Raw genomic sequence first — 9,769 nt, 5'->3', positions numbered from 1 at the left:
GTTTTTTAGTAAATGAAACAATTGAGAATAGGGGAGCCATAACTTGTTAACCTACATGGATGTATTTTTTTTAATATATTTTATTGATTTTTTACAGAGAGGAAGGGAGAGGGACAGAGAGTTAGAAACATCGATGGGAGAGAAACATCGATCAGCTGCCTCCTGCACACTCCCTACTGGGGATGTGCCCGAAACTAAGGTACATGCCCTTGACCGGAATCGAACATGGGACCCTTGAGTCCTCAGGCCAACACTCTATCCACTGAGCCAAACCAGTTAGGGCAAATTTCAGTTTTCTTGCTCCAAAAATATTGGGAATTCTTGGCACATTGGGTCCATGAACAAAAGCTGCTTCTAGGAAAGACAGTTTGAAACTGGCCAGAATGACATTTATATAGCCCATCTGAGAGGTTAGAAATTAAACCTGGCTCAACAATTAAAAAATTAAGTGATTTTTCCCCCTTAATCAGGAGTGCATAGACTCAAAAGTCACTTATGACAACTCATATACCCACTCCTATCCCCTCTCTCCAACTATAGCTCGGGGCTGTAGGCTGAGCCCTTGCATGATGGTGGGTTATAACTAAATCAAATTGCCTTTGAGACACTTTTGGAATCAGTAAATCTTTTTGAGACCTAATTCAGTCACTAGTTAGGTTACATCAGGCAAAATGACGTAGTCATCAGGAGCCTTATTTCTTCATCTCTAAAATGGGGTATTCTCTTTCATAGAATTGTAAGATTGAGTTTAATATATAAAGCAACTTAGTAAGAAAGAAAAACTGGTAGATACTACTATTGTCATTGCGGTTAATATATATCATCCTTCATATTAACGGGGTGAGTTAATATTGGCTATACTTGTAAATTTCAGGAACTTTTATTTCTAATATCACTTTTTGTTGTTTTTTGTCCGAATTGTTTTCTTTCACTAATTTCCTTAAGTGCTGCGCCTACGTTGCTTGATTTTTTTCTGATTTTCTACTAATTGCTTAGTGAATTATGCCAAGCATTGATAGCTAAGACAAAAGCTTACATAAGGTTAAGGGTTTGTATATGCTGTGCTTTGAATGATTTGGGGCATTCACAAGATGATAGTAAACAGGATGGCTGAGCCCTCCCTAACCTGGTAAAACCATTGATGATTGTATGAGGGAAGATGTCAGTAGTTCTCAACCCTGCTGCCTGTGAAAATCACCTGCCTGATTTCCACCCACAAAGATTCTGATTTAGTGGATCAGGTGGGACCCTGTCTTGAGAGGGTTTTAAAAGCTCTCCAGGTGCCTTTAATATTTAAGAAAGATCGAGACTCCCTGGGCTCTTGAAGGGAAACTTTGGTTTCTTCAGAGTAACTCTTAGCAAGACCTGAATCTCTATGAATTTCTGCATGTGTTTCATAGAGGTTAAAGGGCAGTCCCTAGCTTTTGGGACTCATTCATTTTTTTCATGTTGCTTTATTTTAGTTCAACCCCCACACTGGGGATTTCAAATTCAATTGTGACTTTTAAGGAACTTTTATTCCCTCTTTTACTTAAGTCTATACCGTATTATGCTTTGTAAGTGAAAGGCTCCTACCTCAAATGTGAGTTAACTGGACCCACTCACAATTATTATGCTGTGGTCCAAATTGAGGCAACCAGTATAAATGAACCCCGATCAGAGTGGACACTAGTTTGGCATCCTTTGTCTGTCTTTCTAATGCTATCTAAATTAAATTATTTTAGAAGTACGTGCTATTGCATTGCTTTTGCTCTGGTTAATGAGATTTACTCTGTCCGCAGGAGACACCACATTTAGTGATGGGTAAATCTACAGATGAAGAGAACCTGTGAACTTCCTAACAGGGAGGCTCCTAGTTGCAGCCCAAGTCTTCCTGACAGTCCTGTATTGGTCCATCTTTGCCTCTACATCTTATTCATGTTTCTCAGTCTCTCTCCTGCATCCTGGCTAAGTGAGAAGAGCCCTTCTTCAAGGACAAACTTGAACTCCAACTCCACCATAAACCCGTCCCATCTCTGACCAGCTCAGACTGGGTGAGGCCTCCTTCTCCTCGTGCCTGTGTTCACTTACGTGATCCACAGTTATTGTGAACTGCTGATTATACCTTTTTGTGCCTGTATCTTGTCTTCACAAGTAGCTTTAAACTTCCAGGTTTAGGAGCAGCCTGTTACTTCAGAAGTAAGGTCCTACATTTGAAGTACTCACGTGTGTGGTGGTGGTGGTGAAGTAGAAATCTTGTTTGAGAAAGGGGGGAGGACGTGGGCTGGATTTCCTAGAGAAGACCCCGGAGAAGGTAGGACTTAAACAGGGATTCAGGACTGGATGGAATTTGGATTGTTGGAGGAGAGAGCCTTCTACAAAGTGCTATTTTTGCTTCAGGTTTGATTATTCTGTTTGTGTGTGTGTGTAAAATTATATATGCACACACATATGTATTTGTGAAGCCATCTGAGTCCTTAGACCTTAATACCTTCAGAATCTGTCTTTATATATATTGTTATCAATAAAAATTGTATCTTATACCTGCCACTTTTTCAATTTCTAGTCTCCAGGATGAGGGAATAACATATCTTTGAACCTTACTTACATGTTACGTTTGCTGTTTTAAACTTTGAAGCTCAACCCCCTCCTTCATGTGCATTATGAGCTAGCTGTCAGGAATTTTGTATTGGAATTGAGAGTGCCAGTGATCTTACTCACTGACAAAGTCTGTTGAGTATTGCACATGAAATTAAAAGCTTTTCAGATTAACTGCATATCCGAGATGCTGACCCCTCTCAGCATTCCCAGCTCTGACTATTACCTTGGATGAATGACTGGAATCTGATGCTACAAGGGGAGCCCTAGTACAATCAGCCGGTAACCAGTGTGATTGTTATGACATTGATGTCAGACAGGGACAAGGTTGCAAAACCATCTCCTTGTGCCCGCTGGATTTGGGGCACTAGATTTTCCTGTCCAACAAGACATTTATTTATTCAAAATTTAAAGCTTAATTTCATGTTGAGTGGTTTTTAAGTAGACCCAACATTGTTTTTCCTGTGAGGACCACTCAGCTTTCTTTACAATGTGTATAGCCTTGCATCAGGCCTTCCTCCTCGATCTCCCTCTGCTTTTGTGTTCAGCATTAGCTGACTCCCACAGTAAATTCTATGTGGTCAATTACTTTTCATAAGAAGTTCATGTAAATTGGAGTTCAGCAGAGGTTTTATTGATGAGACTGATGTATTATTAAGATTGCTTCGGTACTCCTTTCTGAATAGTGAGATAAAAGTCAGAGATAATAATCTCCCTTGGCAATAGCCTTGGTGGAAAAAATGAAGCTTGGAAGATTTACACATCTCAATTTTTTGGGGAAGGCATGTCAGAATACTTTATTTCAAGCCCTATTCCAGTTTTTAAATAACCTTTACTAGAAAATTCAGGATCTTCTGAAAGTATACCAATTATTCATGTGCAACATGGAGCTGAATGGTGTGTCTTTCAAAGTCCATGTGCAGTGGGCTTTCTAGGACATTTATATTTTTATGTTTTATGTTTTTGACATGGATATACTCATGAATGTCATGCCAAGTGTCTGGATTTTTTAATATGCCAAACATGGTCAGTGTGTTTACTACCCAGGTCACTTTTTAAAACTTAAATGGTAGAATTATTTATGGTGATTTCATTGGAAGTAAGATTGGCAATAAGGGGCTATAGTTAGGGGTGAGGTGGGGCTCTTATAAATGGTCCTCAACCAGTACTTGCTCTGCCTACTTCTAGAGTCATCAATATTTCACATATGTACCTCAAAGCCCACTTTGGTGACTTTATTAATTTATATATTTGTTGTTAATTATTTCTTTGTTTTATTGTTTTTCTGATGATTTTAAATGATTTAAAAACTTTAAGCACATTTTGGGAAATATAAAAGAAGCAGAAGGAATTGAAACATCTTTAGGGATACATCAGTAAATGAACACTTAAAAAGTGACATTGTGCTCTGGCTGGTGTGCCTCAGTTGGTTGGAGCATTTCCTGTGCACCAAAGGGTCAGGTGTTCTATTCTCGGTCAGGGCACAGACTCAGGTTGCAGTTCAGTCCCTAGTTGGGGCATGTTCAAGAGGCAACTGATGGGTGTTCTTTCACATTGATGTTTCTCTCTCTCCATCGCTCTCCCTTTCTGCCTCTCCCTAACTCTCCCTTTCCCTTTTCCTCTGCTTCTCCCTCTCCCCCCACCCCTCTAAAAAGAATTAATTAAAAAAAATCAAACATATCCTCTGGTAAGAATTTTTTAAAAAAGGGCATTGCATAGTGCACTGTTATGTAGAGAGAAGTAGAGGATCATTAGAATAAAGCCCAAAGGGATTTCTTAAGTTTGTGGATGAGGATTATATACTGGGCCATGGGGTAAGTCATGATTATAGTGGGTGTAAAGGGGCAGGAGGCCAGGTGAACACTGGTGTTTGGTCAGTGAGGAAGGCACTCCATGGCATTCCAGATAATAAATTTTTCCATTTGCAAGGGACAGAAAAATAAATTCAAATTGATTTAATTGAAAAAATTATTGATTCACAAATTGACTTAATTTAAAAACGATTGGCTTACGTAATTACATGTTCAGCTAAGGCACCTCCGAGTCTGGATGCGAAACTGATTGTATCAGAAATCTTGCTCTACGTCCTGTTCTGCTGTCCTGTATTGGTTTCCTCCTCAAGTGGCTTCTCCCCAGGAGCTTCTGTTTAGCAATCCTAATGGGAAGACACACCTTTTCTAAGGGTTCCACATGTCTCTGACTGATTCTTCTGAATTCCTTCCTTCATTATTTCTTTGTGCCCGAAACGCTGCAGCCTGACCTCACAGGCTGATGTGTGTCCATTTTTACTGCTTAGGATGGAGTCAATCCTACCAGTTCAGACCATAGAGACTGAGGGTGTGGGGAAGGAAGTTTCCCCCAAATACAACTGGGAGCTAATAACAGAAGAAAGGGCCATGAATTAAATAGGACAGGCAAACAAAACAAAACTAAAATGCAAAGAAACAGAAGGCCTATTGCATATAGTTACAGATAATAGGATGGAGAATGGCTCTAAGTGGGTGAGGGCTTCAGGAGAAATATAAATAGGCACTGATGTCATTATAGAAGAATCTAATGCATGTTCTTCAGGAAATTATAATGCTAATACTCAGTTATGGTTTTTAAGAGAATGAAAGCTAAATCAAAGAACATATTTTCATGCAGATGTCCCAAATGATTACAAAAATATGTAGAAATATTGATCAAACAAAAGGATTTTTCAAAGTTTTCTAGGAGAATTTTTAGGTCCCAATTTTTCATTCTTAGCAAGAGTGGGTGTTTTTGTGAAAATAGAAAACATCCTGCAAAACATTTGTTTTTCAGTTTCCACTTCATATATGCACCAATCAGTAAAATTGCAGTGCAGGCACAAGTGGCTTCACTTTTCTAACGGAACACTGCATGCTTATCCAAAATAACTTAATTTGTTTAGGAGAGAAAAATGTGTTGCCACATCTTTTATTTTGAACTATAGGTACAATAGTTTATCAATTTTATCACTTTTTAAAGACTGGCTTGGTTAATACTTCAAAGATAAATATTATTCATAAATTTACTCTAATTTTATTTTTTAAATTCTAAAAATTTAGATAGAGGATATGTAATGCACAGATTTTGGATTTTTGATAGTCTTTGTTTAATTTTATAAATATCTTTGTCTGAAATTTTGATATGCATGTCAGAAAATTCAATACAATTGAATGCAATTCAGATATTATTTATTGAAAAACTGCTGCAGAGAATCAAATAGATAGGACCCTTTGTACTTTCTAGTGATTTAAAATTTACCGTAGGCAAAACATTTGTATTTTATAATCATGATTTTAATACATAATTCATGATTATAATACATAATAGTGTTATACATAATAGTATAATACTGTGAGGGCTAACCTTTTGAGCTCGGCGTGTCAGCATTTTGAAAAACCCTAACTTAACTCTGGTGCCGTGTCACATATAGACATTTTTTGATATTTTCAACCATAGTAAAGCAAAGACTTATATTTTTGATATTTATTTTATATATTTAAATGCCATTTAACAAAGAAAAATCAACCAAAAAAATGAGTTCACGTGTCACCTCTGACATGCGTGTCATAGGTTCGCCATCACTGGTATAATACATAATAGTAATACATAATTATAATATGTAACATATGATTGTAATACATAATAAAAACAAATTATAAAAGTGATATAAATAGAATATTTAGAAGGAGAAGAGAATATTTTGTTGGGGGAAAGGAAAGAGGAAATACTTTGTGAGGGAAGTGGTACTTGACATATATATACTAAAATTTGAATTTTTTTCTCATAGGTGGGATTGTTTGGCAAAAGCTTTTTATACTTGAGTGAATAATGTAGAAGCAAGACATGCATTATATTCTAAGATAAGATGGAGACCACATAGAGAAGAGGTGAGAGATGAGACTGGAGAAGAAGACTAAAGTTAAAACATGAGAAGATACACAGTGATATACTAGTACAATCTAGAGTTTCTGTTGGGCAACAGATTTAGATGTGGGGGTTGTGGGAAAAACTAGTAAAAAATGCTGGAGGTATTGAGCGGGATGAAATGGGGAGCAGCTGATGCCATGAGTAGAAATAGGCAAGTCAAGAGGAATTGCCAAGTGACTGAGAGGATGAAGATGTGGTAAGTTTGGAATAGAATACATTTTGAGTGGCAGGGGACTGAAACTGGGTCTGGAACTGAAGAGTAACGTTTTTCTACATGGGAATGGCAGATGAAGGCTCAAGGAGAATGGAGACTTGGAAGAGAGAAGAGTGAGCGGTAGTCTATAGATCAATGGAGTTCAATTTTCCTGTACTTTGTCTCTGACCTTGTGACCAATCCTTCCTTACATGTGTTTTCTCTCAGAATTTACTACCTTTATCTCCATCTCTTTGTGGCTTCAGCTTGTCCTAAAAGTGTACAATAGGTTCTTCATTTGATCAGATCTCATATCAGAATCAGACTCTTATATTGACATCCCAGATTGCTGGTAACTTGATTCATGTTTTCGCTTTGTATTTCAGGATTCTTGTCCTCTCTGACTTAGATACATACTTCTTTTAAACTACTAACTTGAGCCATTAACCAGAGTCAGGGCAGCACATAGATAGCAAATTCAAAGGGGTAAGTTAAAGACAACAAGTTTAGTAAAGGAGCAATGTACAATGGTGTCAGTAAGTTCAAGGGAACCTTCAAAAATGGTGAAGCATTCCTTGGTGAAACCTGCTAATTCTGGACCTGAAGGGGGTGGTAGTTATGAGAAGATGGGGACAGTTGCAGCAGTGGGAGAGGGTTCATGTGATGGAGATGTCACCTTGGGATGAAGAACATAGCCACTGCCACACTTTTGCTCACTAGGAAGAGGTGTGGAGGGGAGGGGGGAGTAAATTCCCTAACCTCTCCCTTCTCCCACCTTCGTCTCCTGCCAGCATTAGCCATTGGCAAACCGGTGTAGAAGGCAAAGGTCAAGGGAGTCCATATGGTACCACCAGTAGGGCTCAGCTTCCTGAGTAAAAAAGCAAGTCGGAGAAGAGTGGGAGTATGTCTGGAGGCGCAGAAAGGAATACCCACCATGCTTGATTTCCTGTTCTCTTTTCTACTCCTGACTTCTGAGAAGAACGTGTTACTTTACTCTTGCGTGTGCTGCTCAGACCCTGGCTTCTTGCTTTTCATGATCTCTAATAGGTAAGAATGAATGTTTCAAGGGCACTGCTTTTCCTCCCCCGTCTTAAAGCTGTGAAGTGTAAAAAGAATTTGAAGGGGGGAAATGCAGAAGAGGGCAAAAAAGATAGGAAGAGATGCATAGAATAGGAGGCTTCTTTTTATGTCTGTGCACAAAAAGCTGGTGCTATATATGTCTCAAATTTTGGCTGTTTAAATGTGATTAAGAATTTCATTCCTAAAAATTACTCAAGAGAAACAAGATTATATGTCCACAAAAAGACTTATACAAAAATATTCTTGGAAGCTTTATTCATAATAACCACAAACTGGCAGCAAAGCAAATGTTCATCAACAGGAAAACGGATAAACAATTTGTGATAATGTATCTATAAAATAGAATGTTATTCAGCAGTAAAAGGAAATTAACTACTGATAAAAGCAACAAACTGGATGGATCTCAAAAATATAAAATTGAACAAAAGAAGCAGAAACAAAGAAGACATAAGTAGGACCATATATGTGAAGTTCAAGGACTGGCAAAACAAATCTACGGTGATAAAAATCGCAGTAATTGTTGCCTGTGTGTGGGCAAGGCAATAGCCTGGAAAGGGCATGAGGAAACTTATAGGAATGATGGAATTGTTCTCTTGATTGAAGTGGCGTTAAATTGGCTTGTAAAATTGTTCTTGTTGCAGAGAGAGGGTGCTGATCAGTAGAGATTACGAGGCTTCCAGGTTTCTAGCTACTTGACAAATCGATATTCTGCTTAATACCTTGGTCAGCATCAATGACCTTAGGAAGGTCACCATTAGGTGGCCTGTCATCCGGATCCTGAAGGATCTCTGGTAAGGTGGCCACTTATGGAGGCCCTACTTGAAGGTCCACAGGCCTTTAAAAAAAAAGTCAATTCTCTCCCTGCTCAACAGCTTTTTGAAACAGAAGGTTGTTTGTGGTGTATATACACCTTCTGACATCTTTAATCCCTCTGAGAGGGCTTGGCTTGTTACATTTCAGAATCCGGCCCATCCATTTGTGATGCTGCTTTTAAATTCAAGCAGGATCCAGAGCAGATAAGGGGCTGTAGGGATGGAGAAGAATGCCTTTCAATGAGAAATTCATCACATTTTGACATTAACTGTCCCGTTCAATGGTAGTAGGTTAATGGCATCATGTTTCTGCTGGTTGCTGACATTTCACCATAATTGGTGCCCACTGCATTCACGGAGAGAAGGGAGATGCTGGGAAAGTGATGGTGGTTAATGGGAAGATGGGGACATTGTTTTGATTGGGGGAATGAGAATAGAGGAAGTAATTACATAAAAACGATGTCAGAGAGGCCCAGGGATGCTCTTTTCCATTTATTTTCCAAACTGTAATGTAAAGAATTCCCTCAGAAGATCTAAAGAGAAATTAGTTTATTATTGCTTTCAGATAACCTGGTAATTTACTGTTAAATGAACAGAAAATAGGAACAGTGTGAGCATCAATAGAAGCTAGATTTAGGGAAAATTGCTTTGTGCAGAAAGAAAATTCTATAATTTATCGCCAACTCAACTCACCAGATTCATAGCACACTGTGATCCTTATCCATTACATACCATTCTGTGCGACTGAATTTGGAGATCTTTTTCTTTGTCTTTTAAGATGAATCATGCAACTCAGATAATATTTTTTTTCTTACAGCTAGCAGATTATGTATAAAAAAGCATATTTACAAATATACAATATGTAATTCTATCTTTAGTAATGGGGAAAAAGAGCATTTAATATTATTTTAGAGGCTGAGAACCAAGATGGTGGCATAGGTTAACGCCGGAGTTTGCCGCCTCGAACAACCATTTCAAAAGTGAAACTAAAAGACGGAAGGGACATCACCCAGACCCACAGGAACGCTGGCTGAGTGGAAGTCCTACAACTAGGAGGAAAGAGTAACGCATACGGACACTCAGAGGAGGCGCAGTGCTGAAGTCAAATTCTGAGGTGCGGAGTGCGCGGAGCGGGCGGCGGCGGAGGGCGCGGTTGGCGTTTTCAATC

This window comes from Myotis davidii, unplaced genomic scaffold (assembly GCF_000327345.1).
Source record: "Myotis davidii unplaced genomic scaffold, ASM32734v1 scaffold130, whole genome shotgun sequence".
Taxonomy (NCBI): Eukaryota; Metazoa; Chordata; class Mammalia; order Chiroptera; family Vespertilionidae; genus Myotis; species Myotis davidii.
This window is presented reverse-complemented; position numbering follows the sequence as displayed.